We start from the raw sequence: 21,152 nt of genomic DNA on the forward strand, positions 1-21,152 counted from the left end.
TTGCATTTCTGACAACCTGGTTGGTACTGTAAGTGTTTGTATGTGAGTACTTTACTTCCAGTGACACTGAATATGTACATCTCTCACATAGCTATCAGTTTGTTTGAGAATAAGTTGATTGTCAGTAAACATAAGGCAATGGCTACATTGCCTTACAATGCCCATATCCACAAAAGTGGCTGTGGAGATAACAGTAAAGTTCATATCCATGGTTACTAAGTAATAGTAGGTTGCTGCAGGTACAAAGGGCAGTAATCAAAGTATCTACTCTAAAGCATGTGTGGCAGTGCTTGTCCCCATACAGACTATGCATTTTTTGTGCAACTGAATGAAACGAAAGCTTGAAAGTTAATTGTTTAGGGAAAAAAATCAGTTCTAGATGTATGAATTTATACAGGGCACTACTAAAACCTACTTTGTGAAGCCAAGCTTAGTACAAACATGGCACCTTCAAAAAGCCTCAAAACAACCAGTAAATAAGTAAAATGGCTTTTGGTCAACCACAACTAGCACAGACTAAAGTTTCTTAAGTAATTTATTGGACAGATTTCACCCAGGTACAGCCACCAGAGAGCAACAAAACCCCTTCTAGGTTCTTAAATCACAAAATGGACCTGAAGTGCAAAAATATCTAGCTTAGACAACAAAGCTACCTAAAGTGCAGGAAGTGACAAAATTTAACAGTAAACCAAACCATACAAATAGCGAGAAGGCAAGAATGCAGAAAAATACAATTTTAAATGTAGTGGTAAAATACAGCACTCTAAAATCTTTTAAAGTGTAACAACTTATCAAATTCTGCACAGAAATAGCAAATAATATCAGAAATAACAGCAGTACTTAAAAATGACTTGAAAGGTGCAATTTAGTAATGCATACCTATAAATGACTTGAAAAGTGCAATTTAGCAATGCAAAGTACGTATCCAGCGATAGATGGAGCTAGATTCATTCAGAATTCTCTGTAGTCAGCAACGTGGACAATGAGCGTATTTAACCCTACTGAAATTAACCACAGTAAATTAGTATTTACTGTGGAGAAATAAGCTTTTAGGGGCTTGTTGAAGATGTCTTACTAGGATATTGTGAGAAGGGAAGATAAGATGTAAACTTGTAACATTGGTAAGAGCTGGGGGGGGGGGGTCAAAAATAGTATAGTGTACACTATGGCATATTTACATTAACTGTCACAGAACAGCTGTCCCATAATGAGAAAATGCAAAGGGATGCAGCCTGTATATATTTTCCCACTCTTCAGCATTGATTTTGTTTAAAGTCAATACTTGTTTTTATCTGCAGTGATTAAGGAATTTGCTCAAGCTAAAAGTGATTCCAGATAGTCAGGCCTGCAAGGTATCACTTGTTATATTGATACATTACACAGAGGCCTAGTGAAACAATGTTGCTGTATACTGTTGAACTTAGAATTTGGTTTGTCTGAATTAAACACTTTTAGATTCATCAATGGCATTTGCAATGAATTTTGTTAGGGCGGCCTATTTTCATAATCAAATTTATTGTTTATGGAGACCACACATGGGCATACATAATAACCGAGGAAGAAAGAGGCACATTTGAGTGCTGTACTCAAAGTCAAAACACAAGCAAATCCTGTGAAGGTTAAAACATTGTTATTCGTGTAACAATTAGTGACATGCTTTACGTATCCATAATTATGAAGGGGTTAAATGCCAAATATGTGGGCTGAATTGATATATAAAATGAGCATATCATAATGAAGCATAGTTGGAAGATGTGAAAGAAAATAATATTACATAGCAAGTATTCTAATTATACATGGAAGAACAAAGTAGTATTTGAAAGTGACATTCAATTACCAACCTTTCTGATATGTTCTTAGAAAGGCAAACAGTCATGTAATGTCTAAATTCATTATAAACGATAAAAAGGTGGATGTGGAAATAGACAAATGTGCAGTAATATCTCTCTTACTAAAAATAATGTTTTGTGCATTCCTTCCTAGGGAATGCTGAGAAGTTTAAAATGTTAACTAAGAGTCTGTCTGTTTAAAATAGTATTTTTGCTAGGCTATGAAAGGTAAAAAGAAAACTTAAATTTACTAAAAGGCAAAGAACACATTTTGTGTGACAACAGCTCTTTGCATGAAGTACTTTTAAAATGGAAACAAAATAAGTTTGTGAGTGAGACCGTACTGAATAAGTTTAAGGTTCTGCTTATTTGTATGAGGCAGTGTTTTGTGGGGGATGCAGATCACTGCAGGATGAGGATGTTACAGCCATTACTTTGGTGAATTAGGATGTCACAATAAGCTTATTGCAATTAGCAATGAACGAAAGAGTAAATAACTTGAAAGGCTGCCTGCCTGTCCGCATATACACATGTAAGACCTGGAGTATTCAGTCTTCTTAGACTGTAAGTGTGGTGCTTCATGGGATATCACCTATGGTTTCTATAGTTCTGTTGTGAGATTTCAACACTCATGAGGGAAATGACTGGGATACCCCAAGTGGTGTGTTTGGTAAGAGTGTTTTTCTGATTGGGAATGTCTGGGATACCTGGAGTGGTGTGTTTGGTTGTAGTGGCTTGCTGATTAGGAATGACTGTGATACCTGGAGTTGTGTGTCTGGTAGGAGTCTTTTTCTGATTGGGAATGACTGGGTTACTGAAGTGGTATGTTTGGTAGGAGTGGCTTGCTGATTAGAAGCACATTGGTAAATTGGTAAACTGCTTTTGAACTCCTGTATTCATCATGGATTGTTCATAACAATCATCATGTTTAAACACAAGAATACTCTTAGATACATTTGGTATCAGAGCACTTCAAGCCAAAGCGCAGTAAATGTCTATCCAATCACATTGTCATTTCAGAAACCATATGTTCTGTAACTCAGGCCAAGAGGGGTGCCAAGCTGTCAACAAATCAACATTTGGTAGAGGGTTAGATCAGATGGTTTTGGAGGTTGTTGGACAGACCCACAGAACCCACATGTGTAGAGAGGATGCTCAGGAAATATCTAGTCAAGTATTCTGTGTGGGATGACATTCAAATCTCACCTTGATAAGAATCCTTCCAAAATTTCCAACTCCACCTGGACTCATCATCATCATCATCATCTTCGTTTGGCTGTTCCCATTAGGGGTCACCACAGTGGATCATCTGTTTCCATTTCTTCCAGTCCTCTGCATCATGCTCTTTCACACCAACCGCCTGCATGTCCTCTCTCACCACATCCATAAACCTCATCTTTGGCCTTCCTCTTTTCTTCTTACCTGGCAGCTCCATCCTTAGTATCCTTTTCCCAATATACCCAGCATCTTTCCTCAGCACATGTCCAAACCAACGCAATCTCGCCTCTCTTGCTTTGTCTCCAAACTGTCCAACCTGAGCTGACCCTCTAAAATACTGATTCCTAATCCTGTCCATCCTAGTCACACCCAGTGCAAATTGTAACATCTTTAACTCTGCGACATCCAGCTCTGACTCCTGCCTTTTCGACAATGCTACAGTCTCCAACCCATACAACATAGCTGGTCTCACTACCCTCTTGTAGACCTTCCCTTTCACTCTTACTGGTACTCGTCTGTCACAAATCACTCCTGATACTCTTCTCCACCCATTCCACCCTGCCTGTACTCTCTTCTTCACCTCTCTTCCACACTCACCATTACTCTGAACTGTTGATCCCAAGTACTTAAACTCATCCACCTTTACTAACTCTACTCCCTGCATCCTCACCATTCCTCTACCCTCCCTCTCATTTACACACATATATTCTGTTTTAGCCCTGCTGACCTTCATTCCTCTCCTCTCTAAAGCATATCTCCACCTCTCAAGGGTCTCCTCAACCTGGTCCCTACTCTCACTACATATCACAATGTCATCTGCAAACATCATAGTCCACGGGGCCTCCTGTCTAATCTCATCTGTCAACCTGTCCATAACCACTGCAAATAAGAAAGGGCTCAGAGCTGATCCTTGATGTAAACCCACCTCCACCTTAAACGTATCTGTCACTCCCACCGCAGTCCTCACCAATGTCACACTACCCTTGTACATATCCTGTACCACTCTTACATACTTCTCTGCCACTCCCAACTTCCTCATACAATACCACAACTCCTCTCTAGGCACCCTGTCATATGCTTTCTCTAAGTCCACAAAGACACAATGCAAATCCTTCTGACCTTCTCTGTATTTCTCCAACAACACTCTCAGAGCAAATATTGCATCTGTAGTGCTCTTTCCTGGCATGAAATCATACTGCTGATCACTAATCATCACCTCCCTTCTTAACCTAGCTTCCACTACTCTTTCCCATAACTTCAAGCTGTGACTGATCAGTTTTATCCCTCTGTAGTAACTGCAGTTCTGCACATCACCCTTATTCTTAAAGATAGGTATCAAAACACTTTTTCTCCACTCCTCAGGCATCCTCTGACTTTCCAAAATTTCATTAAGCAATCTGTTTAAAAATTCCACTGCCATTTCTCCTAAGCATCTCCATGCTTCCACTGGTATGTCATCTGGGCCAACAGCCTTTCCATTCTTCATCCTCTTCATAGCAGTCCTTACTTCCTCCTTGCTAATCTGCTTCACTTCCTGATTCACTATCCCCACATCATCCAACCTTCTCTCTCTCTCATTCTCTTCATTCATCAGCCCTTCAAAGTACTCTTTCCATCTACTCAACACACTCTCCTCACTTGTGAGTACATTTCCCTCACTGTCCTTTATCACCCTTACCTGCTGCATGTCTTTCCCAACTCTGTCCCTCTGTCTAGCCAATCGGTACAGGTCCTTTTCTCCCTCTTTAGTGTCCAATCTCTCATACAATTCTCTATATGCCTTATCCTTAGCCTTCGCCACCTCTTTCTTTGCCATGCACCTCATCTCATTATATTCATGTCTACTTTCTTCATCTCTTTGACAATCCCAATTCTTCTTCACCAGCCTCTTTCTCTGTCTACTCTCCTGTACTTCCTCATTCCACCACCATGTCTCCTTGTCCTCCTTCCTCTGTCCAGATGTCACACTAAGCACCTTCCTAGCAGTCTCCCTTACTAGCTCTGCTGTAGTTACCCAGCTATTCGGTAGATCTTCATTGCCTCCCAGTGCCTGTCTTAACTCTTCCCTGAACTCCACCTCACAATCACCCTTTTTTAAGTTCCACCATTTAATCCTTGGCACTGCTTTCACACTCCTCCTCCGCTTCTTGATCACCAACATCATCCTGCAGACCACCATTCTATGCTGCTTAACTACACTTTCCCCAGTCACCACTTTACAGTCTTCAATCTCCTTCAGACTGGCCCTCTTACATAGGATATTATCCACCTGTGTGCATCTTCCTCCACTCTTGTACGTCACCCTATGCTCCTCCCTCTTCTTAAAATACGTATTCACCACAGCCATGTCCATCCTTTTCGCAAAATCCACAATCATCTGACCTTCTGCATTCCTCTCCTTAACACCATACCTACCCATCACTTCCTCATCCCCTCTGTTCACTTCACCAACATGCCCATTGAAGTCCGCTACAATCACTAGTCTCTCACCCTTGGGTACACTCACCACCACTTCATCCAACTCATTCCAAAATTTTCTTTCTCATCCATCGTACACCCAACTTGTGGAGCATATGCACTAACAACATTCATCATTACTCCATCAATTTCAAGCTTCATAAACATCACTCTGTCAGACACTCTCTTCACCTCCAAAACACTCTTGGCATACTGTTCCATTAGGATAACCCCTACCTCATTTCTTCTGCCATCCACACCATGATACTACGCACATAAAAAGAATAAACTCTCTCCTATTCTGGGCTAATAGGATTCTCCCCTTTTCTACCCAGACCCTGTAAAATACCATAGGTAAAGGCATTTTATTGGTGGAGCTAGAATATTGTCTCCTGCTAATTACTCTAACTTTTAAAATAAATATATCCACTATTCAGTCCATTGTAGATGTCATCTGCAGATTCTTCACTCTCTTCCCCAAAAATGAACACTACTACCAATCCTTTAAAAATGCTAACTGGCTACCTATGAAATAATGTGCTGACTTTGCACTTGCATCTTAACTATTTAAACTTATCAGGAATGATAACCTTCCCTCCACTAACTTCCAAATTATTCAGAAATGCACCAATATACAACCTTAGAAATCTTAACCACGTATGCCACTTATGTCTTCTCCTCCAAACCATGCAAACTAGGCTTCACTGCACAGATTATACTTTCTCAGTGCTTGTTCACAAACTATGGGATTATCTTTCTTTTCTTAAAGATCATTCACCTTACCCCACTTTCTGTTCACAAATAAATGCACATTTCATGACTCTAGGAAAATGCAGTTGCTATCTCTCTGGTCATATAACAACCTCTTCATTCCCTTCTTCTGTCTACATACTTCGATCTGACTCTGTTTTTTATTGTGATTCTTTCAGTTTATCAATTATGATGCCACTCTAAATTTAATGCATGTTTATACTGAGTTTCTCAATCACTCTGTATATAATGTCATTTATCTATTATCTTTATGTCCTTAAACCAACTATGATATTCACTTTTTATATAGTATATGTATATATTGCATTTTGTCATTCTCGCTATATATAATATCATATATTGTGTTTTTCCCAGGCTAAGACTGAAATGGGTTTAATGGGATCAGTGCTCTACCCCTGTTAACAAATTGAGAATAAAATAAATCCCACCCCATGTGCATCAAGAGGTCAGAGATTTGGAGATTGAATGGAACCTATTCGATACATAATGAATTTAGGTGGCAACAAGGGTTTTTGACCAGAAACCTTACAGTGGTTTTCATGAAGGTAATCCTGGAAGCCTCTGTCAGATAGCAGAGGTTAGGGAAGCCAATGTGTTAAAGAAAAAGTACTTCTTGCAATGCTAAGGAGGGGAATTTCCAGTTTTGACTGACAACTATTGACAAGCCAGGAAGGCAGCAACAGCAGCTGTAACAGCTGCCAAAGTGAAAGGCCATATGTGGGAGAACTTTGGCAGGCAATAGTGAATGACTCTCAAATGTCCTAAAAGTGGTTATGCCAAACCATAAAATGACTCAGGAAGGGAAGCTTGCATGTTAGCCATAGTGATCTCAGCAAGGATGGAAAGACTCCAGTCTCAAATGGGGAAAATGTTAAGAGGTGGAAGGAACACTTTGAAGAACTCCTGAATACTGTCAACTCCTCTTAGAAGATGGCGAAGTGTTTCCCATTCAGCAGATGGGATCATTACAGCACAAAAGCAGGTCCAGTGTGGCAAGTCTTCATGAGTGGATCAGATCTGCGTCAAAATGTTGAAGGATCTGTGTGATCTTGGGCTTTTGTGGCTAACTCCCCTTCTCAGTGTTATGTGGACAATAACGCTGGGTTGGCAAAATGAGTTAGTGGTGTCCCATCTGAAAAAGGTGGACAGGGGGAATGATTACCTTTTAGAGGGATCACAGTCCTCGGACTCCTAGCAAAAACGTATGCCAGGGTGCATAAGGGCTGTTATTCATGGGGAGCAGTGCAGGTTTATTCCTTGTTTGGAAATGGTGAATTAACTCTTTGCTCTTACACAGATGTTGGAAGTGCTAGGAGTTTGTCAGTATGTCAACATGTGTTTTGTGGACTTAGAGAATGCATATGACTCTATACTCCAGAAATCTGGTGGGAAGTGTTAAAACAGTACAGTGTCTCTGGGCCTCAGCTGTGTGCCTGTCTGAAGGCTGAGAATTGTATTCACATTTCATTGATAAGTCAAATACCTTAACATCAGGTGCAAGTACCAGAAAGAGTGTGGAATCAAGGTCTGGACGGTACCATTTTGTGGATGTGAAGGTAGAATATTTATTGTTTGCAAATTATGCATTTCTGTTGGCCTAAAGTGACTGATCTTCACCATACACTGGAGGTGTTTGGTGCTGAGTGGTAAGTAGATAAAATTAAAATCAGTGCCTGATAATCATACGTCATGGTACTCTTCTGGAAAAGAGTGTATTGCCACCTGCAGGTATGGGGGATTAACTAACTCAGGTGGAAGAGTTTAAGTATTTTGGGTCTTTTTCATGAGTAAAGGTGCAGGGGCTCAAGTGCCGCGGTGGTGCAGCAGTTAGCATTGTCTCCTCACATCAAAAAGTTCTCCCGTTTGATTCTTGGATGGAGCGCCTTCTGTGTGGAGTCTGCATGTCCTCTCCATGGTCGAGTGATGCGTAAAGACATGCAGGTAGGTGCGTGCATGAATAGGTATGCCTTCTTAGAAGGTTGGGCATCAGTCTGGCAACTTGGCACCGTAAAAATCCACTGCCAATCATTAGCGGACTGGAGTTCTGCTGTGGTGACCCCTAACTGGGAAAAGCCGAAAGACATTACTTACTTTTACTGAAAGTGCAGGGGCTCAGGAGACTGACCACTATATGGGTGAAGTGGCAGCAGTACTACAAGCCTTGTACCAGAATATGTTGGTGAAGCAAGAGCCGAGTCCCAGTATGAAACTATAAATTTACCAGTCAGCCTATCTCTCCCTTCCTCACCTGAGGTCATGAGAAATGGGTAGTGAGTAAGTTGATGAGATTGCAGACACAAGCAGCAAAATGATGTTCTTCTGCAGCAGTACCACAGCCAGGATGAGAGGAAGGGGCAGCTATCCTGTGCACAAGCTGTTAAGGGGTGTGATTGGCACCATAGATGAGTTGGCAATCCAGTGTGAGTGCAGTAACAGCATTCAATTAAGCAGCCATGGCTGTTTAAGTGAATTAATTTAAATTTGTACATGTTTCTGAAACTACATCAAGGAGCTACTATATACTCTTTCTTAAAATTTAGATTACAGGGAGGGCGTCGTTCTGGGGATTGTCCATGGTGACAATTGATCTGGATCTGGCTCTACTCTTCAGTGTAACCTGGGTTCACTCTTCTGTGAGAGTGAAGATCTCAAAAATCTGGGAGGATATCCGAGAGCAGCCACTGATCTTCTATGCTGTGAGAAATCATTTGAGATGTTTGTGGGCCTTATAAGGATGCTCCCCCTATACCTCACACAGAAGGTATGTCTGACATGACTATATTCAACTAGCTCCACTGGGAATTTTAGTCTGTTAGGTTAGCACATAGGAGTAAGGCTATGAGGTACTAACAAGTTTCATTGTGCGGTCTGGGGTCAAATTCCATCAGCCTACATTTGCCTGTTCTGTGACTGTTATTGTTATCATGCCACTAAATTAGGAAGTGCTCATGGTTATCTTCTTAAAAGATGCTTGTATACAGTGTGCTTACCTGGTTAACAACTGAATAGAATAAAATAATCATTGATCCCACAAAAGAGCTGAATTCTGTTACTGGTGTTAGGAAATATAGTCTACCTTGATCAGCTTACTACAACTGCAGCCATTACCAAGACAAAGAGTTTTGATAAAACAGATCAGGTTTCATATTAAGTTCAAGGAAATGATGCAGAGATTTCCTACAGGAGATATTCTAACAGTATGAGAACTATATTTCTTATGGCTATGGACATCAACTCTCTAGATAAAGTGAATGCTGATTCATGAGGACTTTTGGGGGACTTTTTCTTCACTTTTAATAAAACCACAGTGCAGCATTATTCAGCAATCACAAAACAACATAAAAAAAAAAAAAAAAGGAAATTTTAACACATAACAGAGCTACGTAGTTGCACATTTCTTTAATTAATCATCACAGACCCCCTCCCATTTCCTTTCTATTAAATTCTAAAAGAAAAAAGGCAAATAACTCTCAAACTGATTCAATTAAGACTCCCAATCCAGCTATTCTCTGACAGCATTGCCTAACCCTGCCCCTGTCGATTTCTACAATTTTTTGCTTCTATACTCCTAAGTGCATATTGTCCTATAGTATGCCTTTATATTATTCTTTCCTATACTGCCCTTTACCCAAAAGACATCTCCTTTTCATGCCTTAGCTATAAAACCTCTCAACAAACCTCTCAGAAATAGCACTAACATTTTTCTGAATCCACCCATCCTTATTCTTCTACTCCCAAGTTGAATAAACAAAACTCCCAAATGCTTAAGAACTGTCAACATGAAGATTTCTTCCCAATAATGATTGACATCCTGACAACAATTTTTTTTTTTTATCCTGACGTCATTCGTCTCCCATTTCACACTTAACTTGCCCATTGCCTTCCTGTATACCTGCTTAAGAAGCATTTTGTACAAATTCCAACACGTTAAAGTTCCATTCTCACTTTTACACATAGAAAACCATTTCCACTCAACACTGTTTTCACTCTTATGTAGTATTCCTTCCCATTCCCTCACTCTGAGCCAGTGATATACAGCATTCTGTATCTGTTCAAATAGAAGCCATGCTCTCTCAGATAACTGCTATTTCACTTTAAAATGTGACCATTCCTAGAATTCTATTTTCCCATCTTATACAAAATGCCCTATCGATCAAATCCCTTCAGATTGTCACTTATCCCAGTGCATAATTTGTTCTACTATTCAAATGTTATGATTATTCCACAATCCAGTCGTTATTACACCAAAAATAGAAAAAGGGGAACCTTTCATAATTTTAAGGGAATCATTCAGTATCCTCCTCTCTGCTTCGCCATCTGTACCTCTTCCCAATACATCTTCCTTTCCTAAACTGTCTTTAGAAAAGATCACAGCCACTGTGACAGCCAGGATATATAGACACAAATCTGGCATCCCCATCCACCCCATCAACTATGAAGTCTTTGTCTATGCCTCTCATTTCTGCTTCCCTTGCTCTTCCACACAAACTTGTCGAACAAACTTTGTATCTTAGTCAGCCATATTATATTTTACCCAATACTAACATTACCAATGATATGTCTACTAGCATTCACATCTGTAGGCAAAACCAGCATTTGTATAAGGTTAATCCTACCAGAAAGTGTGATCACTCTGGAAGACTATTTCTCTAATTAGTTCAGGTTTTGTGACTAAGAATTGAAAAGTTTACTTTGATTAACTCTTCCTATGTATCTTCCATAACTAAACCAAGATATTTAGCCTACCCTTTCATGATGATTATCTCCTCTCCACTGAAGCATTCTACTGTGCTCAGCCTTAACTGCGCTGTCTTTAACCACTTACATTCTCACCCAAGACCATCTTAGACTGATCAAAAATTCTTATCACCCGTGGCATTACTGTATCCATACCACTCAACCTCTAAGTGCAAAAATTCTGGACAAGACCTAAAATAATGGTGGGACAAAGGCCTCAAAAATATGGACTTACAAAATTAAAAAGTTGCTAAAATAATAGGATTTGTGTTAGCATGTACTTTCTGAAGGATATGAATTTGGAAACTCATATTATGTCATTAATGATTTGCAAAATATCACAAATTTTATGAGGAGGAGATCAAAAATATGAGGAAAAAATCTGGACTTTCTGTGAAAATCTAGACAGTTGGGAGTTAAGACTATATCCAAACCATTATTAAGCAGCATACAATTTCCAGCAAACATTCTGAAAAATCCTTTCATCTTGTTGTTGTTGGTGTTTTCGGCTTTTCCTGGTTAGGGGTCACCACAGCAGGACTCCAGTCCGCTAATGATTGGCAGTGGATTTTTATGGTGCCAAGTTGCCAACCCGATGCCCAACCTTTAGTGAAGGCACACCCATTTACACATTTCTTTCAAAGGCCACTCAACCGTGGGGAGGACATGCAGACTCCACACAGAAGGCACTCTAGCCGAGAATCGAGCAGGAGAACCTCTTGCTGTGAGGCAACAACGCTACCGCTGTACCACCGCGGATTAATATATTCCAAAATATCTATTTGTTGAACTAGAGTTTCCATGCCTAGAAGAAAAATGAGTTGAGAAAGAGGACATCCCTGTCTGGTGATTCACAATATCTTTATATCTTGTATGAGTTGGCCATTAACCACTATTTGTGCTCTAGTATTTCTATATTATGCTTACACCCAACCCTTAAACTTCTGGCCGGATTTTACTCCTTCTATTAGCTAAAATAAAATCTTCCACAGCACATAATCGGAAGTTTTTCTTGTCAAAAATATAGCTCCTCCTCTATTCGATTCTGATTTTCTGTCTGACTGATTATGTGCCTCAATAACCATCAGTTAAATTCCACTATACTTTCCTTAACAAAGCTTTTCTGGTTCTCTACCATCAACCTTGGAAGAAATGTTTGCAATCTCTTGGTTAAGTTACCAGCCAAAATCTTTGCATCTATATGACCAGGTGAGTGGAATCCTGCCCTTTGCTATGCAACAGCACTACCCATGATTTGGAAAACATATCTGGTAACACTTCTACCCTAGCCCCATCATTAAACCCTCAAACCAAAAATGGTGCCAGAACATTTTTGAATATTTTATAAAAATCTGCTGTAAACCCATCATTCCCAGGTAACTTCTGTAACTTCGACTTATGTATAGCTTCCATAGTTTCAAGAATTAAATATCTTCATCCAATTAAGTGGCCTCTTCTGTTATTAATTTGACCCCTTTCCAGTCAAACAAACCCTATCCTTTAAATCACCATTAAGACTGCCCCTTGCTGTACATATAGCTTATTGTGAAATTTCCCCAAAATAATTTTAATACCACTTAGATCACAGATCAACCCTCAGTCCTTATCCTGCATTTTAAGCACTGTCATCTGAAGCTGTGTATCTCTAACCCTGGCTTCCAAACCCTTCCCCTATTCCTCCCCATTACACCAATAAAAATCCTATAATCTAAGTTGTCTTTGCTCCACAAGAGTAGATTCCCACTTATTCTAAAGTTTGCCACAGTGACTATAATGAGGTATCCTATGAGAAGCACAAGTCATTCACCAGATATGCTTTGGTATGCCAGCCTAGGTCAGGAGATCATATCCCTATTATATCATCTTACAAAAGTGTTTTGCAAAAATATACAAATAAGCCCATCATCAAAAGAAATATTTTTGTAAAAGGCCTGTGTAGTAGAGATTGCTTTTACAGAGTGTCCTTTTAGGTTTTACTGGCAAATTGCTATTATAATATTCATACCAAATATGATATGTTCTGATAGTTACCAAGATGGGATCACTTTAGAAATCTTTTGACCAAGTGTGTTTGTCATACAGGAAAAGAAACGTTGCTTATTGTTTCTAGTGTCTATAGTTTGGTCAAAATAAAGGCATAACTGACAATGAATATCTTGATAATGTAATATGTATCCCCCACCATTATAATATTGGAGAAAATACAAAAAATAAACTGACAGATTTCAATTTATTGCAGAGGTCACTTTAGGAATAAAGGGAGGTCAGTTTGCAGTAACATGCTGTCTTTTTGAAAGACAGGATAAAAAAGGCTTTGGAGATAAGGCCTGTAACTCTTCTCAATGAAGAAGTTGTTATTAAGGAATGCATTTCCATGTCAAAAACATTAATTCTGCACTAGACAGTGGTTCAAAAGGTAGCAGTGTTATTTTTCCAGTTTAAAATTAAGATTCCATGGATGAATTCTTTCTTTTAGATGAGATCTTAACAGAAAGGTATGCCAAAGATGTCTTATAGGCTTTCAGGAAAGTTAAAGTTGTGTGATTCAATTCTTGCTGAAAGTTATAGTCAGTATAAGAAAATGGTAAGAAAATATCATCAGTTTTCATAGTCCCATGACCTCTCAACACAGGGGGTACTAATGTGTCATTCCCTGCTTCATGATATGCTGCAATATTTTCTGTGTGAGTCTATACTCATGGTGGGGGAGAGAGTGCTGGAAAGCCTACAGTGTGCAGAATTCCACTTTTATCTCCAAGACCCATGCAGACTGGCTTCATTCTGGCAAAAATCTCTTGGGTGTTCTGCTCTGTTGCCCACAACCAAATTGAGTTGGACAAACCACCCAGAAGGATGTTTATAGCACACGCAAAACAGACATAAATTTGCTGTTATGAGAGCAGTGAACCTTTGCAGTCCTTTGCAGGATCTTGTTGCAAATGCTGCCAAAACATCTTCACTGTCATGAAGTCTAAAACTATGAAGCAGACAGTTGCAGTTGCTTTCTCACCAGAAGTAAGATGCACTTCTGACTAGAGTGTAACTATCTTATCATGTGGAGGCTGACTGTAAAGACAGAGAGTATAAGCAATACCATCTGAAAATAAATGCTTGCAATGGCTCCACCTGGGACTTTGCAGTGCTTACCAGTGCCCCCAAATACTACAATAGGTGGAACAAAAATGTCTTCTTTTGTGGCAGCAATTCCAGAATGTGAGCAGTAAAGAGTCAGTCTTTAAATAAGGTCTATGTCAGTCTGAGAGAAAGTGCCATTTGTTAAAGCACAGTAGCTGAAACCACTTTTAGTGATAATGGACTATGATTAATGGATAATGACTCCCCCCCGACTGTTGTGTGAGTATGGAGTTGGCATATATAAGTTGTTTGGAGGTAAATGCTGGCTTGGTCAAAAATGAAAAACAAAACAAAAAAAAGTATTTTTACATTCACAGGAAGTGCTTTTATGTTCCTCCTTTATATAAATGGTGCTCTCTGAAAGAGCATTTGGTGAGTTAAATGATTCCTTGATGTCTGTCTATGAATGTACCAGTGTAATTTACAACAGCATCCAGTCTGGGTTGTTTGGTATCCATATATTACTTTAGAAGGCTTCTACACTTTCCAAATAAGATTACACTGATTTTGATATGTTGAATGTCAAGCCATTATTTTAATACCAGAAATGGGTTACATATAGACTCCAATGGAGTATTGCTGCATGTATTGAGATGGAGTGGGGGTTTTGTTTGAGTGAGCTAGCCTTCACTCCCAACCTTTGTACAAATGGCACTTACTGAAAAAAAAAAATTGTAGAGATGATCTGCATACATTTTTTTTTACTGATAAGCCGATAAGCTGGCCACCATTGCGATAAAGAAAGTCTTCGGTGTAGCTCATGTTTTTCTCAAGAGGGTATTCAGTTTCTTTATGGAAGTTTCTGTCATTGTACATATCTCATTAGTTTAGCCTTTCCTTGAGCACATTGCTTTTATTTGTAGACATTTATGAAATCTCCTTGTTCATCTTGAAAGGAACCCTGGGATTCATGCACCATCATGTAGGCTTCACATGAAGCCTACATAATGTTACATGCTAGAGCAATGAACAGCAGTGCAAATCACATATGCATGCTGGTCATCATGCTTACACAATTACAAGCACAACAGCATTGGCAGCCAGGAAGCCATGTGCACACACAGTAAACAAACAGATGTCTCTATGGGCAAACCTGTTAAGTATGCTCATGTAGACAGCACAAAGAACTACATAAAGGGAATAATGAATACTGTGTGCTGAGTGTACTGTGCACATAAATGATACACATGGATGCAAAAGTAAGTAAGAGGGGATGTAAAATGACAAGGGCAACAGCAATATATGGATCGACAGACAAGAAAAGTGGGCTGAGGGGAATGTGCATTGATTCAGATGTATAGATAGAAGAGGATGTCGGGGGAGGGGGTGGTAAATGTTCCAAGTCTAGTACAATAATTGTTGTGGTGTTTATGTCACAAAGACAGCTGTGTGATAATAATTTTTTTGTAATGCATATGTCAGAATAAATAATGGTTGCCACTATTCCTGAACAAATGTAGTTAAATAAAAGCAGACATATTATACATTATGATAGTGACACAAAATCATATTGCAACAGAGGGGAATTACATGACACATGAATGTCATTCACATTGGCTAGGATCAGGTAGAAAAGTTAGAAACAAATTCCTTTGCAGACAGTGAATAACATATAGTTAATTAGTGGGAGGAGCTGAGAAACAACTTTTCTCTTTAATCAGAAATTTTTTGAGATATCTTTATATTATTGCTTCTGCCTGACTATTGCTGATCTCTATCTGCATTTGATTTTGCCACCCACTGCCCAACTGTTACACTGTTAAAGCTGGTGGCTTTTGAGTTTGCCTGTCCCTACTATTAATCTGATTTTGGACACTCCTCCCACTCCCATCTCATCAGCTCATTCTACTGAGTACAGAGAAATCAGTTGGGAAGGCCAACCCCTTACTCTCTTAAACTTGAATTATCTTCTGTTTCCTCCCTTCCCACTTACTAAAAAGTCACTTTATTCAGATGCTTTTACTGTACCTGTGCTTCTTCCTAGTTTATTTCTTTAAAAAATATAAAGAAGGTGAAGACTTCGGAGTCAGAATATGTAGTTTGTTTAGCACTTTTGTCCCACAATAACCGGACTTCTTCAGAATAATGCAACCACACCCCTCAGTGTTTTAAATACTGTTACCAATAACCCAATAAGCTAATGAACCAATTAAATAATCAATTAGTCCCATAAAGAAGCACAGACAAGGGTATATGTACACATAAGACTGTTTAAATTCATATATATCAAAAATACTCTAGTAATAACAACAAAAGTCACAAATAGACCAAAAGTACAAAAAGTACAAAAAAATGCTGTTATGATAAATATAAAAACAGTTATAAGAAATCTAAAAACTTCCTTCATGGATAAACCTTTTAATACGAGGAACAAAAAATTCAAATTGACTCAATAAAACCCCCTTTAAATAAATTCAAACGCCCTTAACTTAAGAACGCTTGACAAAGAGGTTGCCTCATTCAACCCAGGACACTGAGTGGCATTCTCCCTTAATTGCCATTTAAATTCTGAAAATTCTAGGTAGTCAAAAGTAGGTCCATCCCTCTGACCTAAATTTATCTGGTCAATAAAAATAAACTTAAAACCATGACTAGGATTCTCCATCAGATGCTTATACAAAGCATTTCTAATATGATTCCTACCAATGTCATAGTAATGCTGATAAATCTGTTTCCTAAGGCTTTACTTAGTCTTCGCTATATAGAAGGCAACACAGTTCCCACACTGGGCCAGGTTAACCATTTCTTTGCTACAACAGTAAAATTTCTGACACAATTTTACTACCTCAGTAAAATATATGACGTTATTTCACTACACCTAGTCCCTCCACTATTAAATGGATGCTTCAAGGATAAATGGGCATTGTGCACAAAAGCCACATTTGACCATCTTCCCCATACTTTCTTCTTTGACTACACTCTATAATAGTGATTTGACACAAACATCCTTCCTGTATACCACTACAGGTTTTGGTGCTATAATGTCCAAATAATCATGGTCCACTCTGAAAATTTTCCAGTGGGCTTCCACCATAGTCCTAAGCTCATAAAAAATAGCATTATAGGTAACTAAAACAATGAGTAAAAAGGTTACACAGGAAAACTAATTGGTTAAAAATCACAAAAAGAAAAATCTAGCAAAGCTAGACTTTCCACTGGGTGATATCTTAAACCTCTTATATTAGAGGCAACATGGGATATATGCAAATTACCCTGTAATTATCCATAAATAGACATAAAAGTAAAAGTAAAAGAAAAAGACATGGACATTCAGAATTGCCATTTAGCTGAAACACCTGATAACCTTAAAGGGTAATTTGCATATATCCCATGTTGCCTCTGATACAAGAGGTATAAAGTATCACACAGTGGACAGTCTAGCTTTGCTAGATTTTTCTTTTTGTGTTTTTTAACCAATTGGTTTTCCTGTGTAACCTTTTTACTCATTATTTTAGTTTGTTAGTTGGGATATTTTGTACATACCCTAATGTTTATGGATATCAGTTGGGTACGGCAACCCTGTGTTTCCAAAAGTCAAGCATTCCTCTTATGCTATACTGATGATGTCATAAGAAGGCAGAAACATGCATGTCCACAGCTAGAGGGTTTGGCTTTATTGGCCTGAAATTAGCTATAAATAGACTTAAAAGTAAAAGAAAAAGTCATGTACATTCAGATTTACCATTTAGCTGAAACATTTGCATATATCCCATGCTGCCTCTGATACAACAGGTTTAAGGTATCACTCAGTTGAAAGTCTAGCTTTGCTAGATTTTTCTTTCTGTATTTTATAAGTAACTACTAAAGCCTTATTGAATGTCTGTGGGGGAATTTGTTATGTTCTTTGACTATTTAAATATTGCCTCTACCAAGCAATGGACCAAATTTCCACACTCTCCTTTTCTCCTTTACTTCATTAAAAATATTCATGAGAAAAATCAACAGGGTATCCCCTAACTTAAGATGTTAAACAACTTGTCAGCCTAATCTCAAACTCCTGATCATGGGTCACCATGCTAGCTAACCTCATGCATTGGCCTTTTATAAGAGCTTTCTTTTGATACTCAGGATGCATACTCTCAAAGTGTAAAAATGAGTTTTAGTATGTAGGTTTTCGATATATGGTAGATTCAAAACACCTGTCTATTTTATTCTTATAGATAGTGAGATCCTGGAAGTTGGCTGAACTACGCTGAATATCCATAGTAAATTTTAGAAACTCAGTGGCAGAGTGTAAATACTCATAAAATTCCTCCAACTTTTCCTCACCGTCCTTCCAGAAAAAAATTATATTATCTAAAAAGCGTCCGTATAAGACCCATGACTCACAAAAATGAGAATTTACCACATATTTCCACTCCCAATATTAGAGTACAGCATTATCAAAAACTGGTGCACAAGTTACCCCCATTGCTACCCTTTTCCTTTATCTAAATAGTTGGTTCTCAAAGGTAAGGTAGTTGTTTTCTAACACCATTGTCATAAAGACCCTGAGGGTATCTGCTTTGTTCCTATCAATGACCCCATAGAAGGACAAGTACTCGTAAAACCATTCAACTCCAATATCATGGGGAATAACAGAGTGCATGTCCTGTATGTCAATAGTAACCATTGTCAAATTCTCATGAAATAAATCATTGGAAATTCTAGTTTGAAAATCCCAAGAGTCCTTTACAATAAATGGGTTCCTGGCAAAAAATACCCTTGGTACAATTATCAATATATTTGGCCAGAAAAAAGTCTTGGAGGCCTTAACATCAACAATTGGACACATTGGTGAGTCAGTGAGGCTTTTTTGACTTTTAGGGATACCAAAGATAGTGGAGATTTTTGGTTTCCCAACTTTAACAAAACTAAACTCCTCCTCAGTAATTTGTTGGTTAAGTAACATCTCCTCTAGTAAAAGATCAATACTTCTATATGCTATATTTAACTGATTGACTGAAGCTTTCTCATATACATCAGTATACATTAAATTCAGCAAATTATTCACATAATCATTAACATCCATAACTATCAGTCCCCCACTTTTATCTGGTTTCATCACTCTTATTTGTTTGTTCCTTGCAATATTACTTAGTAGTGCCTTCTCATCTTTGTCAAGATTTGAGTTAATAGGTAAACTGGTGGGTGGCTTTAGGTAGACCCTAATATCATTCTAACAAAGTTTCTCAAAACGTGAGATAATAGGGTGAGATGGGGGGTTAAAGACACTAGTCTTCTTATTAAAGTTACTAGTTTCCTGCCTCAATGCATTCTTAAAGTAAAAAGCACAATTAAGCTTTTTCAAGAAGAGATTAAACTGTATAAGAAGCTCATCTATTCTAGCCTTATAGGTAGGTACAGATGTGAGGCCCCTTTCAAATAGGTTAGCTCAGGAAACATCAACCTCCTTCTTCTTCTTTTGGCTTTTTCCTGGTTAGGTGTCGCCACAGCGGATCACCTGTCTGCTCATGATTGGCAGTGAAGTTTTATGGTGTTGAGTTGCCAGCCCAGTGCCCAACCTTCCACAGAAGGTACACACATGCACGCACTCATGCCTAGGGCCAATTTAGAGTGTCCAATCCACCTACAGCATGTCTTTGGGATGTGGGAGGAAACCGGAGCACCCGGAGGAAACCCACACAACCACAGAGAGGACATGCAGACTCTGCACAGAAGGCACCCCAGCCAAGGATTGAACCAGAGAACCTCTTGCTGTGAGGTGGCAATGCTAACCACTGCACCACCGCGGCTGCCCAGAAACATCAAGTTCCAATGTAGTAAAATTGAAAAGCTTAAACTCTCCTTTATTTTTTGTGACAATACTACAGTCCATTATTGATCAAGAGAAACTCTCCCAGCTGGGGATTAACCCATACTTTACTAGATGGGTAGCTAACTGGCTCACTAACTGAATGCATGCTGTCAAAGTTGGGGAGTTACCACCCCCAGTAGATCAGTTGTCAGAGTGGTACCACAAGGATGTGTGCTGGGCCCTCTACTGTTTGGACTCTATTTCTCTGAGGTCCAGATGAAAGTAGATGGCCTGTGGCTTACCAAGTTTGCAGATGACTGCAAACTGGGTGAAGTCATTGAGTCCCCCATTGATGTAAACATATTGCAGAATGGGCTGACTCAGAGAAATAATTGGTGCCAAAGTCACACACTAAAGCTAAACACAAAAAAAATGCTTCATTATACCTTTGGAAAAGAAGTAGCACCTGCTAATTATGGTATAGGTAGCACCCCTCTAATCTCAAACACAGTGGTGAGTGACTTGGGAACACAGCTTGATAGCAATCTAAACTTCAATGACCATGTGTCCATAGTGGTAAGGAAAGCCTTCTGCATTGCACATCTCATAAACAAGGTCATCACATCCAAGATTAAGAAGGTTATAACTCCGCTATACTCAACCCTTATCAGGCCACTAGTTGAGTACAATACTCCCTTCTGTATGTATCGCACCAGACACCTGCATCAACTAGAGTGACCACAGAGATTTCTAACTAAGAGAATCCTGGCCTTCCAAAATATGACTTACATGAAAGGACTGCAAGCCTTGTCACTGTACTCTGTATCATACAGGTTGCAGAGAGGCAACCTGTGTTTGGCCTACAGGGTAGTCTCTGACTCTGCCCTAATGGAAATGCTGCACATCCACAAATCAAATGGGTAAAAAAGTCACTCACTCCAGGGATCTCATCCTAGCCTGTGACATTACCAGAACATGTTGGAGAGACAGCTATATCTCCCAGAGATTGCCACTCCTTTGGAATAAGCTCCCACTTCATGTGAAGCAAAGCTCCTGAATAACCCTACTTAAGAGCAACCTTGACAAGTGGATGGGTGACCATAAATTCACCCCCGGGGTGGCAGCTATGTCCCTCATGGACAGGGGTAGTTGGTGCTGATCATAGAATCTCTCTGCTAAAAGTGATCATTTAAGTATGGTCAATTAGGGTACACAGGCTTTTACATGGCTAGGCTTGTAAATGCCCTAGGGCCATTAGCATAGTAACC

The sequence above is a fragment of the Protopterus annectens genome, chromosome 4.part1, assembly GCF_019279795.1.
Source record: "Protopterus annectens isolate FY-2018-M chromosome 4.part1, PAN1.0, whole genome shotgun sequence".
Lineage (NCBI taxonomy): Eukaryota > Metazoa > Chordata > Ceratodontiformes > Protopteridae > Protopterus > Protopterus annectens.